The following is a 9,554-nucleotide window of genomic DNA, read 5'->3' on the forward strand; positions in this document are numbered from 1 at the left end:
CATCGCTGGCCCCTGGCTAGCGTTGGGTGCAAATTCCCAGGCTGGTGCCAGCCCGTAGTGGAGTCACTTGTCCTCCCTCTCCTTCCCACCCATCTGGCAATATTTATAATGATGCCTGCTGTGGGGAAAAAAAACCTCGTAGCTGCAGCTGCAAGGGGCACATCACAGCATCAGCAGCACTGAAACGCCCTGGGGCAGGGCACCAAGGGGTGCCTGGCTGGAGGCAGGGTTTGGGGAGCATCCTTCTGCGGGATGAAGGGATGCAGGAAGGCAGGAAGGCACAGGTGGAGTCTCCCACCGGAACGTGTTGAGGCCAACGCGATGCCCCATGAGACTGGAGATGCTGATGCTCCAGGGAGAGCGTGCATGCAAAGCCTGGACCAAAGGAGCAGCTGAATTTGCTGCTTGGGCCTGGAGAAGACGAGGAGGGCTGGTGACCAAGGGTCTGGAAAGGCAATTCTCTGCTGGTCTTGGTCCAGGGGATTGCTGTTCTTATGGGATGGTGATCTCTGCAGTGCCAGTGGTCTCGCTGGGCTGTGGAAGGTAATGGGAACATGGGGAAGGGTTCCCACACCCCGCCATGAGCCCGAAATTCCCTCCGTGTCATTTTTCCAGTGCTGAATATTTGACGAAGGCTAAAATACCAATAAGCTGTATTACAGCAGCACTGCATGGAGCCCAGGAGAGCCTTTTAGCTCTTTGGATATTGCATGCTACTCCTACACTTTCATTACGGGAATCCCATTAAAGGTATCGGCCGGACCCTAATGATGCTGAAGGGGGGGAATGTGGCCAGAGCCCCAGTTTCAGAGTCCTGCCGGCTGCTGCCGTGTCTCTGCCCACTTGCTCCCTTGCAGCCACAGAGCCGTCGTGGGGCAGGTTGCATTTAAAAGCCTAAATTGAATCCAGAGATTTTTTTAAAAGCCCTCAGCTCCCATATGTCTCTACTGCAGCGGATGTGTTTAGTACGTTCCCTTTGCCTTAATATGCACTGTTTGAACAAAAATAACGCTCTGTATATTTTACAGAGCTCCTCCGCACGCAGATTTTGTCAGGACTGCCATATAAATATCCCTACCAGCCTCCCAACACCCACCTGCCCAGATTGATGCTTAAGCAAGAAAATGTAAAAATACACCCTCTGCACTAACCTGCTGCTGCTGGCAACTATTAAGCAGCAAGCGAGGCTGCTAAAACCTGCCCTTCCCCGGCCAGGTCGGTGCCCAGGAAGGGTCTGCTCCCTTTGTGGCTGTTGCACGGGTTTGCCAAGGGGACCCCGGCGTCCCCAAGCAGCCCCGGTGCTTGTGTCTTACCATCACGGTGGCACGGGACACGTGTAGCACGTTATTAAAAGCCATTACCCGTCCGGTGTCACGCTGTCCCCTGCAGAACAGCCACCTTTCCCGGGGACTCATCTCATTAGAAAAGGAGCCAAGAAGCGGCTGAATTTCCACCCTGCTGCTCTCAGTTATCTCTGCGAAAGGGGAGCCAATTACCAGCAGCTGGTGAGAGCCTAAAATTATTATTAATTTCAAACAAAGCATATGCTTTGTGTTAACAATCCTCCGTGGTGTGGCAGAAGGGCCAATACCATCCAGATGGCTCGATGTGCAGCGGGAATGATTAATGCACGGCTCTGCCGCCTCGCCGGGAGGTGCATGGGGATGGAGGGCAGGGGCCATGCCGCGGTGCCCACCGTGCCCAGCACGGGGTGAGCTGGCAGTGGGAGCTCGGCACAGGGTCACCAGCAGCACCGATCGCTGCTTATAATCAAAGAAAACCCCTATGCACTTGAGCTAACGTCCTCCCGGCGTCCCCGCACGCAGGGCCAGGCAGCAGGGATGCTGGCAGCCCTGGAGAGCTGCGGGTCCAGCAGCAAGCTCCCCCAGAGATGATATACATATATTAAGGAAGTATAAGTATACTAATCTAAGTGTATTATGGAAGATTTAGCTCCGAGGCTGGCGAGAGACCTGCTGTCCCGACAGACGGAGGTGAAGCAGCTCCTGCTGCTCAGCCCCGTGGGATGCTGAAGGCTGGCACTCTCCCTGCCCGGTCTCAGCTCCCCGCAAGCAGACTCCCTTGCTGGATTTATGTTGGAGTAGAAGATGAATCATTTTCCTTTCTATCCCAAGCCTGGTCTGCACGTGGAGACGGATGGGAAGGCGTTTTTCAGCTTGGCTCGAGGGTTTGCAAAGGCCTGAGCCATCTGTGAGCACTTTGGCACCCAGGACTGCAGAGAGCGGGAGCACGTTAAGTGTTGCTTTGCTTCCTTAACTTGCCGTGGGAAATTACACTGATAAGTGTTAATGCAGAGTTCAGAGCAGCGTTTCCTCTTTGAAACACAGCGATTGCATCTGAAATAGCTGGTGTGAAAACAAAGAACGGTTTCTATTTTTACCGGGCAGCGGGAGCCGGTGCCATGGGTTGCCTTTGCATGGAGCTGCTGCTCGACTCCACTGACCCTGGGTGGGCTCAGCCCAGCACCGTGCCCTGGAGAGCATGGACGGGAGCAGATATTCAAGGAAAAAAGGTCTTTTCACAGCAATGGGGCCTCATTTGGACACAAATCCTCCCCAAAGAGGTTTCTCTTTTGGGTCTGTCCAGCCTCAGCTTGCAGCGAGACCCTGGTCCTTGGGCAGAGCTGGTTTGCAAAGCTGTTCCCATGGGGCCCCCTGCATCACGCTTTACTCCACCTTTTGGCAAGATCAATAGATCAAGGTCCTTGGAGGGCTCCAGAGATCCCGCTGGATTAACACGACCCCACATCTGCCAGCACAGAGCATCTCCTGCCTGAAGAGGGATAACAAGAGATCACGCTCAGCCTCTCAGTCCCCTACTCAGGGGGGACCCAGCGAGCCTTTGCCCTGGCAGGAGGGTGCCAGCATCGCCGCCTCAGCCCCCAGGGACCCCGGGAATGGGGTGGAAGGAATGGCAGAGCTTCTTTAAATCCCACGACTGGAATCGGGAGCAAAGCATCTCCAGGGGAGAGGGGTAAAAATAGCTGCTGCTCTGTGTCAGCGACAGGAGCGCGGGAGGTGGAGCAGCCGGGGGTTTTATCGAGGGCAGGCTGCAAACACTCAGTTATAAATAGGAGTAATTACTTGAGTGGGGGCATGGCACTTAATGAGGGGTTGGGCTGACACCAGCACCGTGATTGCACGATGCTTCCCAGCACGGGGTGCAGGAGCGATTTGTACCATGGCCCGAAGCCTTACGGGAGCGAAGGAGCCCCGGGAAGGAGGGGGTGCCATCGCTGCATGCCCCTGGGGACACGGCAGTGCCGGGCAGGGCAGGAGCATCCCGGGGAGGAGGGCTACTTTGTGCCAGGGCGGAGATGGTGGCTGGGGAAGGAGAAATGCTCATGTCTTAATTACACTCCCTGTCAACAGAGCCGATACCTGGTGACTGAGTAATTGTGTCCAGGAGCTGTGGGCAACAGTTAATTTTAATTAAAACCTGTGGCCACGGCTGCCTGAGTTTTCTGCATGGGCAATGGCTGGCAAGGGCTCTGCTAGGGAGGAGCTTCACCTGACAAAAGCCAGCTCTTGTGTCCCCTATGCCCTTTGCACCCCTCCTGCACCTTCCCTGGGTTAGCCCCGGAGATGTGCAGGCAGGCTGCCTGCTGCTGCCCGCAGAGTGCCAAGACCTGGGGCTTTCCCCCTCTGGGGCGGCTCCAACAAGGAGAGTGAGGGATGGAGAGAGGAGGAAGGAGCAAGGACAGGAATAAAGCACCAGGAGGGAGAAGAGGGACTGGGAGGAGGCAACATGTGGGGCTGGTGCCTATAGGGAGGATGGGCAAGAGGGGCAGATCTGTGGGGCAGGATGGGGCAGCCCCGGCTGCCTCCTGCCCCTCACCCTGGCATTGTGCCGGCGAAGCCGTTCTGCCTCACTGCATAACGGGAATGACCTGCCTTTGTTGCAGTCACATAAAATATACATTTGAGTGATAATGGGGCGAGAAGCAACTGAGCACAATCTCGAAGAAATATTGGTGCATTAAAAGACAGCAGAAGCTGCTGCAGCTGGGTAAGAGATGGCAGCGACGGAGCCCTTTCCCTGGCAGCGGGTTCCCCTGCCCTCCATCCCCATCCCTGCCCTCCGGAGTGCGATCCCAGGAGGCAGCAGGGATGCTCGGAGCGAGCAGAGGCTGAGGGGTGTGCAGCTCTGCTCCTTGCCCTGTGGCAGAGTTGAGCTAAGCACAGGAAAAAATTCATTGCACCAAATTTCCAAGGCTTGGTGTCCCAAGATCCCTGAGTCTGGGCCTCCTTAGCCCTTGGCGGGGCACAGAAAGAGAAGGCACGGGGCAGGATCGGCCCGGCGCAGGCAGAGCTGATGGCAGCTCCCATTCCTGCTGACCAAGCCGGGGAGTTTGATTCATGGCCCCATCGATACGGTGTATTTATGCATAAGGAGGTAATAATGGAGACGAAGCAAAGCTGTCCTCTCCGCCAGCGCTCAGCGGGATTTATGGAGTGCAGCCGGCTCGCCTGACCTTTCAGGCTGTCCTCCCACGTCCCGCAGGGCTCGGCGCTCACCTCTCCCCAGCCCCGGCACCCGGCTGGGCCCGGGAAGGTGCCAGCCAGGGCAGATCCCCAAACCCAGTGCCACGGGGAGACGGAGGAGCCCAGCAGTGCAGGTAGGGCAGCGCCAGCTTTGTCTTTGCTGAACAGCAGCAGATCTGTTCGGGAGAGAGCCAGGGTGGTGGTTAATAAGAAGTCGAGTCTGTGCAACAGCCTGAAGAGTAATTGAGTTAAAAAGTCAATCACTGAGTCACAGATCCACTTTTCCACAAGTTCTGCACTCACGAGCACCCCAGACTCCCTTCTGCTTCGAATTAGCCTGGCTCTCCTGGCCCTGCTGCCAATATAATCTGTTTTCTCAGCTGCTCGCTGAGACCACATCTTCATCCCATCCCCTAAACGCACACCCGGCTGCAGACCCTGATCGATGTGTAGGACCCGATCCTCCCCTGGATCTGCCCTGCTCTGGCTGCTACCAGCACGCAGAGCTGCTGCCCCTTCGCCTCTCTCCCCCAGCAGCATCACGCTAAGGGAAAATATGAAATACCACGGCTGAGGCTTTGAATAACCCATGGGCAGAGCCCCTCTTGCTCCATGGGGATAAGGAGCACCCAGGAAAGGGAGTGGAGTTACCCGGTCGTGCCACGCTGATCCCATTTACACCTGGGCTCTTCTGACCCATGCAGAGATGCTGCCTCCTGCCCCAAAACCCTCGTCCTCAGGCTCTGCAGTGGCAGGGAGCAGACGTTTGGCATCCAGAGGCTGAAACAGTGCACAACACCTGAGGGCCAGCACCCCCCTGTTCCCCTTTCAGACCCATTACCAAGGACCTGATTGCCTTCCCCCCCCGGTAAGTGCAGTGCTCCCCGCATCTCGCCCCGCAGCCTCTCCGGCACATGCTGTAACCTATAGCACATTATTGCAGCCATCATCTCTTTACCGTCCCCCAAAGCCCCGTTAGCCGTCAGCTCCGGGCCCCTCCACCTGCACTTTAGGACCTTCGCTCCTTTGGGCTAACTGCTCCCCCGTTTTGCTTTCATCAGCGAGTTTCAGGGTTGCTGCACTCTCTGCCTCCTGGGTTATTGATCCCTAATTCCCCCCCGTGGGGGACTTGGTGTTTTATTGCTTCAGTTTTTTCCCCAGCTGCTCTGTTACTGCTTCTCTGCAGCCCCCTGTGCCCCAGCAACCCCATGCTGCTCCCCATCTACGCTTCATCGAACGCAGGAGCGTGCATTGCACAAGGGGCCAGGCCTGGGAACACGAGGCTTTCAAAAGCAAACTGAACAGCAAAAAGCAAAACACAAAGGTGCTGAGGAGGGACAGCTGAAAAACAAGCACTTCTGGGCAGGTAGCAAGCAGGATTTTACCTGTACGGTGCAAGCTGTGAGCTTCTGCTTCAGCTCACTCCTGAGAGAAAAGCAAGAAGGGCTTTTTCCCTTGCAAAAGAGGAGGAAAAAAAAATATGCAACCCACCTTATCATGCCCCAGCAAAACCCAAAGCCAGCTCTTACCTCCCTGCTGGGCTTTTATTGCCTCCCCAGCTCATCGGTCCCAGCTGGGGGGCAACTGTTTGCCCAGAGCTGGGATTTGGCCGCTGTTACTGAGCGCACCCAGCCCAAAAGCAGCTCTGAGCTGATGTACCTACAGCAGAGATATCTATTAATGACTCCAGGCTTTTGTAGTCATCCTTTCATAAATGCAAGGAGTTCTAGGACACGAGAAAGACTCCGCTAACCAAAAAGGCATTGCAAGCCTTTTTGAGGCTTGTGAGCTGTGAAGACTGCTCGTGGTGAATAACTAAGAAAAATGTGAACATTAAGGGCTTTTTCCCACCTGAGCCTTTGCGGCCGGCGCCTCTGCCCGCCTCCACCCAGCCGTGGTACTCGGGTGCCTCGCATCCATCAGGATCCGCAGCATCTCCGGCCCTTTGCTTTTGTAGTTTGTTTGTTTGTTTGCGCTTGCCTGTCAGCTCCCCTTCCACCGGCATCCCAGATGAGAGCAGATTGCATGCTAATAAATTCTGGATTGGCAGCTGCACCCGGAGACAGGGAAAAGCCGCTTGAATTACAAAGGGAGCTTTGCTTCTGCACCTGGAGTTGCTTCTCAGCCCAAGTTTCCTCTCTCGGGGCAGAGATGCTGTGCCCTGGGACCGCTGCGGCCAGCGGCAGAGACAGGGGATGGGCAGGGAAGGCAGGAGGTGGGATGCAGGGAGCGGGATGGAAGAGAAGCAGGTGATGGGACTTGGACCATTATAACGGCGTTCACGCTGCAAACGGCCTGGATATATACCCTGTGCCCGTATGTGCGCATATGTTGCCGCCTGCCTCCACGGCACGCACAGAGCCAGCCCAGCCCGGGTCACTCAGAGATGCTTCCCCAGGCCCCCGCCAGCACCCGGGGATCCAACAGCCAAGATTAGGGCTGTTTCCTTTTCTTCCGTGAGGAGTGTAATCCCCCCTTTGAAAGGCGCATCCTCCGCTTGATGCTTCCTGACATTAATATTATCATCTCCAACCAGCCGCAGAGCCCAGCTGTCGCCTGCGATTAGGGCACTGACACAGATCGGTGCAAGATTTCACAAGCGTCTCATTACCGCTGACTCCGGTTCTGCACGGCTTATATAACTCATCTTGCATAAACCTGTCACCGGCGGGAGCTGCTCCGTCGCTCAGCCCCGGTGCATGCTGATGAGGGGTGGCCGAGGGGGGACGAATGCTGCTGGGTACCCCCCCATCCCCGCACCGCTGAGCCCCCTCCAGCTCATGTCCTTGCAAGGAGGTTTTTCTTCCTCTGGAGCAGCCTGTTCCCGTGCAGTGGGTGCTATGGGATGGTTGACTGGTTACACTGGCAGGGCAGCATCCTCCAGGGGCATGTCACAGGTCTGGGAGGGGTGAAAGGCCCCCAGAGCCCACCAGCATCCCAGGTTTGCTGGAGAGTCATGGATGGAGGGGGTCCTGCAGCGAAACACAACCTGCTCCGAACCCAGCTCCCAGAGGGGCCGGGGCCAGGGCACGCTGAGCTGCACGCTAATGCTCTCGCCCATCCTAATTGCACAGGCAGGGGAGATCTTAGGAGGCAGAATGTAATTACCGTGGCTGGAGCTGGGCCAGGGCTTTGCGGTGAGCGCGGGGACTCTTTCAGAAAGCGCTGTGGGTTCATTAATGGCTTCAAACAGGCAGGAGTTTGCTGTTTGCTGGTGGTGGGGTGGGGTTTTTGTGCGTGGCTCATCGGAGAGCTGCTGCCTCCAGCAGCATGGTGGCTCCCGAGCTCTGCCACACAGCTTCGGCTCCGCTCAGGGACATGTGGCACCACTGGCCTTGCACCCTGCGCTGGGGACCGGGATGCCTCCAGAGGCAAAGCTCCTTCCCCACCCCTCCGCTGTAAAGGGAGGGTTTTTCCCAGGTCTCTTCATTCCTGCTCATCCTCCCTTTGCAGATGCAGCGTCCTGGGGGCTGTGGTGCAGGCACGCAGCCTCCAAGAGCGGGATCAAGCACTCTTGCTGGGTGCTCACACAGAACAGGACCTGTCCCCCAGCTCCGGTGGCTTGCACATGGGATTTAAGCTGAATGCAGTAATGTATGCCCAATTCCAGGGCCTTTCTGCCGTGCAAAAGCAGCAGGGTGACAATCCGTCCCTGCAAGGCTGCTGGCGTCCTGTCCCTGCGTCCCCTGCTTCAAAGTCAAAAGCCACTTTCAGGTCCCCATGCACCCCATCACATTGGCGTGGAGGTCCTGGGCCCTAGCAGAGACCAGCAAGATGATGGCCATGCTGGGTGGCCCAGTGTCAGGCAAGGGGCTTGAGAGGTCCCACTCCTCCATCATGGCTGCAGAATCCCCTCTGCATGGCTCCAGCCCTTCCCCGGGCAGGAGCAGAGCTCGCAATGTGACCCTGGTCCCCGAAGGGCTCATCAGCGATGCCACCAGAAACAGCGTCGCCTCCCTGCAATTAATCAGAGGAGCTATTTGTAAATGAAGACAACCGCCGCTCATCAGCTGGAAAAAAGCCCCTGCCGTTCCTCTTGCCAGGCGTTAGCTGGTGAGCCGAGAGCGGCAGACAATTAAAATGAGGTGTCTTGGATTTCTCTCGTGGCTGCGTCTTTTTTCCCCTATTTTCAAGCATTTTGTGTTTAAACCTTCCCCCTGAGTTCCCAGCCAGGCGTGTTTTGCTGGCGGCTCCATCTCGGGTGATGCCAAACCCATACGGTTCCCACAGAGGATCCGTCTGGGGTGTGCAAAAGCCTGTGCCAGGGCTTGTGCCTTGCTCTTCCCCCCTTAATCCCTCTCCGCGTAGCCACGCGTGTGTAGCCGTGTGTTTGCCGTATCCATTACCAGCAACATTTGGGATCAGGTGCCCGGTGAACAAAAGAGCTTCATGAAATCTGAGCTCACCTAGTTGCTATGTAATTATTTCCACGCTACCTAAGCAATAGGTGGGGAATTCATTCTCTTGCCCATACGTTTGTTGTTCCCAGACACCTTGGTGCCGAAGATGCCAGAGCATGGTTGCAATGGACAGAACAGCCTAATGAAGAATAAATCATTAATGATGAGCCCTGCCTTGCTGGCAAGGGGAGGGGTAAGCTCCAGGCTGGCTCCTCCAAATGCTGCCCTTGCCCTGCTCCACGCCGGTAGCGCTGGGGAGGGACGTGGCACTGGTTTAGCTGCCTGCAAAGGTCCTGACACGCTCCATGGGCGTGCACGCCGGTCCTGCCACCTCGGATTCCTGCTCCTCCTTCTTCTGTGCCCCTCTTTCCCCTCCTGCTCTGCTCACCCCAACACAGGGAGCAGCATCGCTATTAAAGCACCGATCGTCTGACATCCATTCAAAACACCCGGCCCTGGCCTTATCATTAAATGCAAATGCTGAGGAGTAATTGCTGGCAGTAGCAGCAAGGAGAGAAAAATGACAGTGAGCCCAGGAGCAGCTATTAGATGGGAAAGTGGAAAGTGTAAACAAAATATGCACCATTAGCCTGTAGTAACACTGGCCGTTTTTCCCCTCCTAATGCCTGGCATAGCTAGTTGGTGCCTG

The 9,554-nt window shown here is 56.4% G+C and overlaps 1 long non-coding RNA gene across 2 annotated transcripts; it reads right to left on the reverse strand.

Annotated features, from left to right (window-relative positions):
• Positions 1–2,320: 2,320 nt before the first annotated feature.
• LOC148055022 (uncharacterized) lies at positions 2,321–6,017 on the reverse strand. 2 transcript variants are annotated; one of them, XR_015705983.1, is made up of 4 exons: positions 5,997–6,017; positions 5,157–5,285; positions 4,539–4,681; positions 2,321–2,793 (listed from the first exon to the last, which is right to left on the reverse strand). It is a non-coding gene; the product is annotated as an uncharacterized LOC148055022 (long non-coding RNA). The 2 variants fall into 2 exon arrangements; XR_015705982.1 differs by lacking the exon at positions 2,321–2,793 and having other exon boundaries at positions 3,425–4,681.
• Between the last annotated feature and the right edge of the window lie 3,537 nt (positions 6,018–9,554).

The sequence above is a fragment of the Nipponia nippon genome, unplaced genomic scaffold (assembly GCF_047370975.1).
Source record: "Nipponia nippon isolate SJK-2023a ecotype South Korea unplaced genomic scaffold, ASM4737097v1 scaffold_27, whole genome shotgun sequence".
Taxonomy (NCBI): Eukaryota; Metazoa; Chordata; class Aves; order Pelecaniformes; family Threskiornithidae; genus Nipponia; species Nipponia nippon.